Consider the following 12,765-nt stretch of genomic DNA (forward strand, 5'->3'; position numbering starts at 1 on the left):
TTGCCGCAAAAATAATGTTATAACTTTCCTCGTAAATAATGATACAATTCCTCGAAACTGGCATTACAATTTATCACATAAACATTGTTTTAATTTCCCGCGTAATTAACATTATAATTCACAGCGAAAATGGTGTCATAACTTACCGCGTAAATAATGTTTTAATTTATCGCGAAATTAACGTTACAACTAACAGCGAAAACAGTGCCATAGTTCGTCGCATAAATAATGTTTGAATTTATCGCGTAAATAATGCTATAATTTACCACTAAAATATTGTTTTAATTTATCACGTAAATAACATTATAATTTACAGCAAAAACAGTGTCATAATTTATCTCATAAACAGTATTATACTCTACATCGTAATAATGTTTACCACAAATCTAATGTTTTAATTTACCTCGTAAATAATAATATAATTCCTCACACAATGAGCATTACAATTACCTACATAAATGTTCATTTAATTTACCGAGTAAAAGAAGTGCTACATAAATCAAAGAATAGAACAACAAGAATTTGCTTGAATTCGCAAGCAAGCACTGGATCAAATCTATCACTAGACGCTAGTGAGCGTCTTTTTTCTCTTATCTTCGTTTCTCCCCTTCCTGAGGGCAAGGTGGTGACACCTTGACACGCGCCATCTAAATGTACGGTGGACTTTTTCCTCTTATCTTTCTGCGCAAACGTTTCCTTTTCACGCTTCTTACACTGACTATCTCTGTCGTAAATTTTTCCCGCTTCTTCCTCGTTTCTTCGGTATACACGTTTGTTTTTGAAGCTTTCCGTTTTCAAGGGTATAAAAATATTTGGAGTGAGAACAATACATCGCAATTATGTATAGTCAAAAACAAAAGCCCTTAGTTTTCTTCGGAAAAATGTTGCAATCATAATAAGAGTCTACAACTACTAGGGACCTAGTAGGAGTCGACCAATTTTATGGGTTTTGTAGGATTTAAAATATTCGGGAACAGATTAAGAATGATGGAACGTGGAAATGTGGTGAAGTGGAGACTTGAAGACCTTGACATTTGGAGATCTAGGGAAATTGCTAGCTAGGGATTTGATGGTCACACAATTTTGGGACGTTGCAATTTAGGGATCGAGAAATATGAAAATATAGGAATTTAGGAATTTCGGGATCTAGCAATTTGGACGCTTAGGAATGTGGCGTTTTAGGGATTTTGGTGATATAGGAATTCGGACATGTAGCGTTTAGGCATGTAGGAATTTGGGGACATAAGGATTTGGGTGTATAGAGGGATGTAAGGTGTATTTGGGGATGTAAGAATTTGGAGCTGTGAGAATATAGGGCTTTGGGAATATAGAAATTTAGGGATACAGACCCTTGAAGATACATGGCTTTGGGGATATAGAGATTTGAAAATACGGGAATTTCGGAATGTAGGAATTTGAGTGTATGAAGCTTTGAGAATATACATAGAAATTCGGAGCCACAGGGATTCGGTGAAATAGGGATTCGGGGATATAAGAATTTTAGAGTATAGAGAGTTTGCGAACCCAGGAATTTGCATTATATTGAATCCTGACCTATGATACTATCCTCCCACATTTTAAAAGTCGTACAATCTACTTATTCACCATGATTCATTCCCAATAAAATGATCACAACAGCGTCAAATATGAAACTTTTTATTACAAACAAAAAAATTATTCCAATATTTCCAGCAATACTAAGTATTTCTAAATAATTCCGTTTAATTTATGGGCATACAGATGTCCGTATCCGTTCGCAGCTATATTTAAAGATAATCCAACGATCCCCCGTCCCACGGCAAATACCATGAAGCTGTATCGGCGGTGAACGTTAACGCGTTAGTATTTACAGATAATATTTGCAAAGAATCGATAGTTTCATTGGAGATACGGATAATGCGCGCGTGGGTGTACTACGAAACACGTGTTTCTTATTCCCGATGCATCCCTCAGGAAGGACAGCTCGACGAAGCGCCAGTTGCACAGCTCGGCCACACTGCGTGTGGGATTTACTAATTTCTGGAAAGGACTGGAATGGCACGAGACCTCTATCGGGGATCCTGTCACGAATGTCCGATGGCATCTCTGGTGTACGGTAGCTGTTGTTTGTGCACGCGACACGAGTAATGTCATACCCATGAACACACCTCGGGACTGAAATTTCAATTTCAGGGTTGCCTGCGTTCCAGAATAATGCAGAGTTTTCAAACGCGACCGATTACTGGATCTTCGGAGACACTTTCATTTTTTGAATTGCAAAAATTATCATTTTTTTAGCTTCTCAAAGGGCACGCGATTCTTTGAAATGATCTTGAAACAGGGCCTTCAAGTATGTTGAAATATTGACATATGTTATCAAGGACAAAACCTATGTATATGTAAACTTATTTGTCAATTTTTTCATGTGTAATCAGTTATCTTCAGTTTTATAGATATTTCAGAAAAGCTTTGGTGAAATTTATGTTCAAGTTACAATACAGGGTGAGTCCTCTGACATAACGTATTGTCATGATCACACGCCAAACGTCATGCGTATACACAAGTAGTATTTTTTAAATAAACCTCTGAAGGTTTGCGCATATAATGTCGATTAATTAAAATGAATATCTATAACACTCAAGTTATAATTTTTTAAAAAATTTGCTTTAAACTTTGAATATTAAAAATAGCCATACTAAGAGTACCAGTATTTAATTCTTGAACTGAGTTCTACTAATTATTTAAAAGTTTGAGTAATAAAATCATACATAAAATAAATATATGTCCTAGTACATACGAATGACTGTGTACTTCCCTGAATTTGACCTTTCCTCAATCCTTCTCAGTCGAACGAACGCGTGCATTCGAGAACCTTGAATCCATGATTTCTTTGCAGGAGGAAGACACACAAGAAAATGATGAAATCTTTTAGCGGCTTCCAGCTAGTTTTCCGATTCAACGACTACGTGTGTACTCTACTTTACGAGATAGCTCCGACAGATATAGCTGGATCTCCTATGACCGCACGAATAAGAAAGAGAGAAGACGACGAAAAAGAGGAGATCCGAGGTAAACTCTGAAAACAGGGAAAGAAGAGAGAAGGAGCAGATAAAAGAAGGAAAGGACAAGAAGTGGGAAGGTATGTAACAACGAACCGATTCAACGATGAAGCCCTGGCTCTTACACCTTCTTCCCTGTCCCTTCGTTCTTCGCATCACTTCCCCGGTTCTCGCACTTTTTTTTTCTTCTCGTGAACAAACATCGTCCGGTATCTACACCCGCGCGACTAGAGCGGCAAGTTGCGTGAAACGAGTGTGATAGCACGTGCCTTTACGCTTGCGTTATATACCGGTGTTACACCGCTCACGATACGACTTTTATTAGGTGCTAAAGTGAAAGTTTATGACTACAGTAACTCTAATATAATAGAGGGTGTCTCATTCCCACTGGCACTCGAAATGTGACTCACACTCGCCACTCGGTTTAATAGAACAATTTGAAATATGTACTTTTGGTGTATATTCGGAATAATATATTCACTATAGCGTAGTATAGGGGTTTTAATCCACTGGTCCTCAAAAGGTGACTCACGCTCGTTGTTCGGTTTAAAATAACAATTTGACATATGTACTTTTGGTATATGTGCTGAATATTACATCTACTCTAGTACAGTACAGGGTGCTTCTCCTCTGGCACTCGAAAGGTGATTCATACTTGGCATTTCGTTTGATATAATAATTTGAAATTTTAGTAAGTATGTTTAATAGTATACCAACTCTATTATAGTACAGGGTGTCTTGTTTAATCGACTGGCACTTGCAAGATGACTCACACTCATAATTCGGTTTGATATAATCATTTGAAATATATAACATTCTGTAAATATATAGAATAAAATGACTACGCTATTATAGTACAGGGTGTCGTGTTCAACTCATTGGCACTCGAAAGGTGACTCACGCTCATCATTCAGTTTGATATAACAAATTGAAGTGAGTATCTTTGGTAAGTAAGTGGAATGAAGATACCGGTGATTCTAATAACCTTGCAATATGTTCTTTAAGTCATAGCTTTTAATAATTTTTTTGTTATACGTATAGTATGAAAGAAATGAATATATGAAATCAGAGAAAGTTATTGATCATGATTGATTTGCAAATTTGAGAATTGGGATATTGGGAATTTGGAATATTGGGAATTTGGGATATTGGGAATTTGGGATATTGGGAATTTGGGATATTAGGAATTTGGGATATTGGGAATTTGGGATATTGGGAATTTGGGATATTGGGAATTTGGGATATTGGGAATTTGGGATATTGGGAATTTGGGATATTGGGAATTTGGGATATTGGGAATTTGGGATATTGGGAATTTGGGATATTGGGAATTTGGGATATTGGGAATTTGGAAATTTGGGTATTTGGGTATTTGGGTTTTTGGGGAATTGGGTTTTTGGGGAATTTGGGAATTTCGACAGTTGGAAATTTGAGAATCTGGGAATTTAGGAATTTGGGAATTTGGGAATTTCGACAGTTGGAAATTCGAGAATTTGGGAATTCGGGAATTTCGACAGTTGGAAATTCGAGAATTTGGAAATTTGGGAATTTCGACAGTTGAAAATTCGAGAATTTGGGAATTTAGGAATTTGGGGATTGGGAATTTCGACAATTGGAAATTCGAGAATTTGGAAATTTGGGAATTTCGACAGTTAGAAATTTGAGAATTGGGGAATTTCGACAGTTGGAAATTTGGGCATTTGGGAATTTGAGAATTAATAAATTTATAAATTCGGAACTATTGAACTAAAAAATTTGAAAATTTAAACAATTACAATTTATAAATATATTATTCTACTAAATACAGTTCTCGCAAACAGACAAGTCCCTACAATTTCTTAACTTGAAAAAACATAAATCTTAGAGTTTCCTAATTTCAAAACTTAAAAAGTTTGCAACCACGAAACCTTACAATCTACCGAATAATTCGAAAACATTCAAGTTCATAAAATCGCTCTCTTCAAATTACAGTCAACTGAAGATTTCTCCTTACATTAACAAGAACACTTCCACCAAGAATACTTAACCAGAAGAATCCTAAGTATAATTCGAATATGCCTTATTTCGCTACCTCGAAGTTGCAATAGAGTCACGAAATGCATAATTTCAAGCACGAGAACTACCAAATGGGACCAGGTTAATCTTCGATTGGTTCCTTGTACAAAGTGATATTTACGGTGTTCTGGTGGCGTCGACGTTCGTACATTACGGCGCTGAGTGCGTGAGCTCAAACCATAATCTGTCCAACGCGGTTTCGCTTTGGTACGTGAGAAGTAATTGAAGGGTGTCGTGAGCCAAACTTCTGCACGGGTCAGACATGTTAACGATCTTTCGAACGAACGTTAAAGATCGTTCCTGATTTCACCAACCTCGAAATTGGAGTTCCTTTTTGGCGACCTTGACGTATTAGCTCGTTTGCACGTTTGAATAGCCAGTTTTTAGCCAAGCTTCGAATAATTGCAGCATAGCGTCAAATTGTCCCGTTACTTTACTGCCCTCTTTGTATTCGTTTTATTATCTTGTTGGCCGTTTTATTGCGAATAAGTGAAACGTTATTGCAAGTCGTAACGTGTAAAATGCTGTATGAAATGTTCAAAGTCGAAAACACGCGCCTAAAGATTTAACCACTATATTTTGTGCATGTTCAAAAAAATTGATTATTGATATTTTAGTCGTACATCGTTGAAAACGGTGTACAAGTAATACTGATTGATAGGAGAGTTTTCATTTTGATATATTTCTTTATCAGAATTTTATCAGAATTCGAAGCTGAATCTGGACAATGTTTTAGGTTATACTGTTCTGGTTTATCCACTTTTTGCTACAGAACGAGTTTCGTCATGTTTGGATGATTTTAACAGGGACCGGGATTCCGAATATACGGGGGATGATCCCCTGCAGACGATGATTTCACGGTCTAATGAGTGTAGAACAACAGCTACGGTGCAGATTCGACCTTTATTGGAAACTGAATAAATGAAATTGCTTTAGGAAATGTTTTTACCGCTACAGTTTTCGTTTTGGTTTTAAATTTTCAGGTCTTTGAATTCTCGTATTCTTAAATTTACAGATTTTCAAATTTCTAAAATTTCATATCGTTAAATTCTTGAATTTTCAAATTTCTTTATGGATTATTAAATCATTAAACTACCAAACTTTTACATTTTGAAATTTTTGTGTTAATTATCACGTTGCTACATTTTTAAATTCCTAAATTTTTTAATTCTATAATTTTATAATTCACATATTTTCAAATTCCTATATTCTCAAATTTTCAAGTTTCTAAACTTCACAGTCCTTCAACACTTAAATTTTTAAATTCGAATAATTTCAAATTTCTAAACTTTTCAATTTTTTTATATTTTTTCAACGTTAGAAAAATTCAAAATTTTTTAATTCAAAATCTCATAAATCTTTTTTATCGTCAAATTTATCGTCAAACTACAAATTGATTTCATTCGCCGAACGAACGGCCATGTTTAGTGATCCGATGCTCGTAAGATTTCTTTTTAAGAAGTTTTTACGTGTGTCCTCTTAAAATGAACCCCTATTTACCGTAAAAATTCAATGACGAAGTATTAAATTACATTGCGTAGAATTTTTTCACTTTGCCCCAATTTTGAGGATCGACATCAATACCGACTATAATTTACCAGCAAGAGAAAGTTCCATTTGCAAAAGCAAAAAAACTTAATTGTTAACCACTATATTGTAAGTTTTCTACATAAGTTTCGATAATCGCGGTCAAGTGAGCTTGAATGTATGGATTTTCGTCGATGAAAATTACTAAAGGGTGTTCGTAATTTTAATCGATACGTTATTAACCACCGTCCCGTTTCTCAGGCGTCCGAATCTCATTTCCATAATACACATTTAGGGAACAGTCCGATCAAAGCGTTGGACGGATACTGAAATTATTATTATTATCGAAGCCGGCACGCGTTTCCTGGTGAAGCTGTGCTCGTGTTCGTGACTCGTGCAAACGTTTAAGTAGCGTTCGACCGGCACGGTCACCTGCCTTCACGCTGGAGTGACTTGTAAATCACTCCAGCAAAACTGGGGTACGTGCCGCCACGGCAGACAAAGAAGAAGCAAGAAGAAAGAAGGGAAAAACCGATGCTTAATCGGGACAAAACAATGCCGTACCCCTTGTCACTGATTTATCACCCCGTTTCGTTCGACTTACAATCAATTCCGAGTTACTGAGATTATTTCGAGTAAATAATTCTGGTAATGCAATTATTATACTGCTGATATTTATTCAAATATTAGGTGGTAAAATAAACGATATTGACACTTTGCTCTTGAAGATATTTTTACTTTTTCAGGTAACCTTAAAACTTTCTAAATAGAGTTTGACGAATCCTTTTAAAATTATTATATTTGTGGGGGTAGTGTTATAGTACTAATAATATTAGTTAACGCTATTTGTTTCATTATGTTCATACACCACTTGTACCACATTATAGATCTCAGTAAGTACTTAATACTTATTTCAAATTGGAGAGTGTGAATTACATTTCGTATCTAAAGGTACATAGGACTTGTACAGAGTAAGAAAAACTTAGAAAAGGTCGAAAGATCAATCATTCTTGATATTGTACGAACATTCTTATATGTTAACACGATCGATTTCATGCCTTATATCATTGTATTTCATATTTACCTCAACGTATAAACCGAATTCTGAATGTCGTCCAATTTCTACAGCTACATCATAACAGAATATTTCATCGTCGATCATTATCCAGTAAATGCAGATCTGTTTAGTATTACTGTGCTCAAAATATCAGACTAGTACTCTAATGAAGAAATGACAAATATAGATTTTATACTATCGTGCTGATAGAAGTTTACTGCATGATGTGTTCGAAAAACTTTTCTAATCAAAGAATTTTCTCTTAAACGTTGTTTTAAAATCTTTCCAACGTGTTTATGAATGAGGCTGATTTCGAACTCGCCACTGAAACTCTGGTAGACCTAAATCTGTATCGACGCCATGTACGGAAAATCGCATTTTAAGGATTACAGAATAAAATTCCGGAATTAGCTTAAGAAGAATATCTGATGCCGAAGGAATCGGTACCACTCCTGTTTGCAGAACGTTTTATAAGCAGTTACTCTAATCACATCATGTCCAACGAATGCAAGCACTCGCTTCATCAGACTATCGCGCAGGATTTAATGTTAACAGTGGCTATTCATAAAGTGTATCGAATCCGAAATTCGTATCTCACATTTTATTTGTCGGTGCTGCATTTATACGAAATAGAATTACAGGTATACATAATGATCACGTATGGGCAAAAGACTTTACACGTTTATTCGAACAAACGACACAATTTTTCATCAAATATTTGGATGGATATAATGGGGAGTCACCTCATCAGACTGTAAGATTTTCAAAACGAATTTCACGTATGACTTATTTGAATTTCTCGGTGATTACATTACTGCCGTATTTGAACGAAATGCCTTTGGCATGCATGATGATATCCACCTCTTTTTGTGCATAATGTGAGAGAGCACTTAAACACGGTGTTCGATCAAAGGTGGATTGGACTCGGTGGACGAATTACATGGACCCTGCGTTCCCTCCTTCAAACCCTTCAGACTTCCCTTTATGGCAATGTTTGAAATATGTATTCTTCGCTAATAAGAGACTTAAAAGAATTACTTAACGAAATCTAGCATACTTGTTCAGTAATTTAACAAAAATGTGGAATTTTCGTGAAAGTTCGCGACTCTCTAAGAACATAGCGTGCAAACGGAAGGATATGCAAAACACTGTCTATGCCGAAAAGCTGATAGTTAATCAGGTTACTTAAAAATTGCTTGTATTTCATAAATGATTAACAATTCGATCTACGTACGTGTACCGAGACTTTTCATTTCGTATGTCACACATGCCATTTAAATATTAAATGACTCTTTCTGAATACCCTGCTTATATTTTTACTTCACACGTACTTAGCATATTTCACGTAAATAACAGATGAACATTTCACATTTCCAATTTACTTTACACACTTTTCGCAAATCATATAATATAATCCACAATACATTAAGATTATAACTGTAACATAAACAACTGATAAATTTCTATTATGAAGAAGACGTTTAATTTGAATTCAGCAATTGAGAAAGCTTTCGGGTGTTCAGAAATGGAAACGGTATTATTGACTGTAAGGTAACACAGATGTATGGAAATATTAATTTAATTTCATCGTTTTCAAAATACGTTTTTCATTCGCCTGAAACAAATCCGAGTAAATTGAGGGACGAATCCAAATCAAGATTTGTCAAACGAAATTACTTTTACACTTCATTCTTGCTGTGTAACCTTACCTTTCCTTCTACGTTCTTCGTCCATTATTCTACACGACAGATAATTACGTGTCCTGTTTCTGTATCGTTCGCACATTCATGACTAACAACGATAATTAATTACGATGGTCGTAAATATTTTCAGAGGTGCGCTACAAGGGTGTCAAATATGTACTTATTCATATATCGTCCTTGACATTGTGAAGTGGAATTGTACAGGATTATTCAAAATAAATAGTAGTATTCCAAAATCTGTGTGTTTCTTAAGTACATAAAATCAATATACTGAATACTAGCCATACTAATTCAAATTTGAAATCTTTTGAAAAAGGTCCTTATAATATTGATCTCACAAGAAGTATGTGTTTTTACTGATAAGTAAAACTTGATAAAGTGGAGACTTGTCAAGTCTCAGGTGGAGACTTATCAAATAAAATTTTCTCAAATATGTATCAAATAAAATTCTGTTAAATATATAAGGTTTAACAAGTAGAATTTTGTTAAATATATGAAGACTTGCCAAAATTTTATTAAACAGATGAAGTCTTGGTACCCATAATTTAGTTAAATATTTGAATGTCTATCATTAAAAAGATTGAATATAAATATTGTTTACTGCAACTGAAACTAAAATAACAGTTTTGTCATGATTTCGGTAGTCAAAATGTTAGTGATATTTTTCTTGAACAAACCTATACTTTCTAAGGTGTACCAGCTTTATTGCAGAGGTTGGTAATGCGTATACACAGGATTCTTTTGTCGGTGCACGAAGTCGAAGCACGCGTGCTGCACGTGCCCTGTTGCAAACGTGACTCGTTCAGCGTTTCGTCTTATATTTAGTGAACCGTCTTATTTTGCCCCATTGCACCCTGAAAAACAAAGCCGCCGTGCTCTCTTGCTGCCTCACGGCTGTCCAGGCTTGAAATTGCACCGCGCGAATGTGACCTAAATATCTCGTTTAATATTCCTCGCGATCGTTCGTCGCGTTTTTCGTTGCTGCTTGTATGCGCGCCTCCCTTAGGCAATTGTTCTGAACTTTTTGAACGTGCCTTTAAAAAGCCGTAACAATTTTATGGGTAAAAAAGAAACGGAGGGATGCTGCGCTGATATTCCCTATTAGCGCCTTTCCACTTAATAATGCAGTGACGTGTCACAAAGTTAACGAGCTTTGAAAAGCTACTTGACGAGTTTTAGCTTGTTCAAATTTGTTTCGCTTGTTGCCATAAGGGGTTTTATACCTTTCGCTATTAGTATATTTATAACCTTCAAGATTTAATTTTGTAGAATAAGTAAATTGTTAAATTATTAATAAATTTAGCTTATAGCGACATCTTACAGTATTAGAAATGATGTACGATGTTAGAAACAGAATAATTGAATATTGCACTTCCGTCTTGTCGTTATGAAAATGTAAGCGTTCGTGATATGTTTGATTTGAAGAAAAAGTAATCTCTGTTTAAATGGTTAATCTTTAAGTTAAAATGTTTGTTGTTTGTGTTCTTTATTAAGTAATTTGTTCGTGTTCAAAAGTGTATTATTAGTTTTTTTATTTTCCATAATTCTGATTATTTAACATAAATTACAAAGTTTTGTAGGTTATGTTGTTGGTGACCATATGTATCTTACTAATTAGATATTAAGAAATGTTAATAGTTATATTTTGAAAATATTGAAAGAACCTGTGTACTGGTCCTGTTTGTACACTGGTTATGCTAGTTTCTATTATTTTTAAAATTTGGTATTGTAAACAGTGTAAATCTTCGATAGGAGTCTGCAAAATAAAGGTGTATGTATTTTACTTGTTTTGTATTTCAATAATTAAAATTGTCACATTTATATAATACATGACTGTAATTAAACTTCTTACATTTTTATAATATATGATCGTAATTATAACATATAATTGTAATTTAATTTCTTGTATTTTTATAATATATGACAGTAATTAAACTTGTTGTATTCTTATAATATATGATTGTAATTAAACTTGATACGTTTGTATAACATACAATTGTAATTAAACTTGTTATATTTTTATAATATATGACTGTAATTAAACTTGTATTCTTATAATATATGATTGTAATTAAACTTGATACGTATGATTGTAGTTAAGCTTGCTACATTTTTTTAATATATGATTGTAAATTAATCTTGTTAAATTTGTACAATATAAATATAAAAAGCTTAAAATAATATCCAGTTTGAGTTGACCTCACCTAAAATATCTCCACTATTTTTAATAATTAAAAAAAATACATAAGGAAACTATTTTGCAAGTTCAGTCAAGTATAATACGTTGACCTTCCAATGATCTTCAGATATTCCGTAGTAAAGATACTTGATGAACGTTCAATAAATGCATGGAATGCCACATTGCCCGAATAACTGAAGTTCATTCTCTCATCGGAATTTCCGTCATAGATCAATGATTAATCAACCTCTCTTCTTCGTCCCTACAAAAAGGATTCATTGAACAATTGTTTCCTTCCCGACAAATATAATCGTAGGTTAGGCAGAAGAGTACAGGGTTTCATACTTGCAGAATTTATTTCGCTATCAATTCGATGCCTGAAGAAACAATGCGAAAGTTCGGCATCAGATGGCAGAGCCATTGAACCAGACGATTCGTGGACCATCTGGTGGTCCACCATAGCATACGGCAAGCATCCGATGTATAAGCGCACGAAAAAAGTCCAAAACCCGATACTCTGGATATAAGCCCATAGCAGTTTTAAGATAACTAACAGACCCGACAAGAGGAAGACAGCTGTACAGGATAATCCGCGTTAGTACGAATGAAAATAGCGCAGACAGGTTGATAAACAACGATAAAACACTTACGAGATTTAGATTCTGAGGTGTCAGATTTAGATCTAGATTTTGATCTAGTTTAGATCTTTTTAGGTCAATTTGTTAGGATCTAATTTTTACTAGATTCAGATTGATATATTCAGGTTGATCGAAATTGCTGAACTATTATAGGAATGACGATAGGCAAAATCATGATTCTCAGAAAATTTTATGCTGTGCCTTTCTAATTTCTTTGTTTCAGAAATTTGAATAATAACGTTTTGGATGTCAATAACATTTATTTGTAGTGCCATAGAATATTAATTTAATTAGGCTAAGCTTGGCAAATAAAATGAAGCTTACGTATATAATATTAGTTTATTATTAAACGATTGAATTTCATATTTAAGTATGAATAACCGTGAATAATTAAGAAATTAAATTTGAACTGTCCATTAAAAGTATTCTAGTTAAAATAATATTTTATCAGAAATTTAATTGTAACTGTTAATTTGAAAAAATCACAGTTAAGCAATATACTTTTTGACAAAAAATACACATTAATTTAAACATGGTTCGATTAAGAATACTTTTATTTCTAATTAAG

General features: G+C 34.1%; 1 long non-coding RNA gene across 1 annotated transcript; it reads right to left on the reverse strand.

The window, feature by feature from the left end:
* Positions 1-1,640: 1,640 nt before the first annotated feature.
* LOC143264611 (uncharacterized) lies at positions 1,641-3,308 on the reverse strand. Its single transcript, XR_013038412.1, has 2 exons — positions 3,135-3,308; positions 1,641-3,055 (listed from the first exon to the last, which is right to left on the reverse strand). It is a non-coding gene; the product is annotated as an uncharacterized LOC143264611 (long non-coding RNA).
* Between the last annotated feature and the right edge of the window lie 9,457 nt (positions 3,309-12,765).

This window comes from Megachile rotundata, chromosome 1 (genome assembly GCF_050947335.1).
Source record: "Megachile rotundata isolate GNS110a chromosome 1, iyMegRotu1, whole genome shotgun sequence".
Lineage (NCBI taxonomy): Eukaryota > Metazoa > Arthropoda > Insecta > Hymenoptera > Megachilidae > Megachile > Megachile rotundata.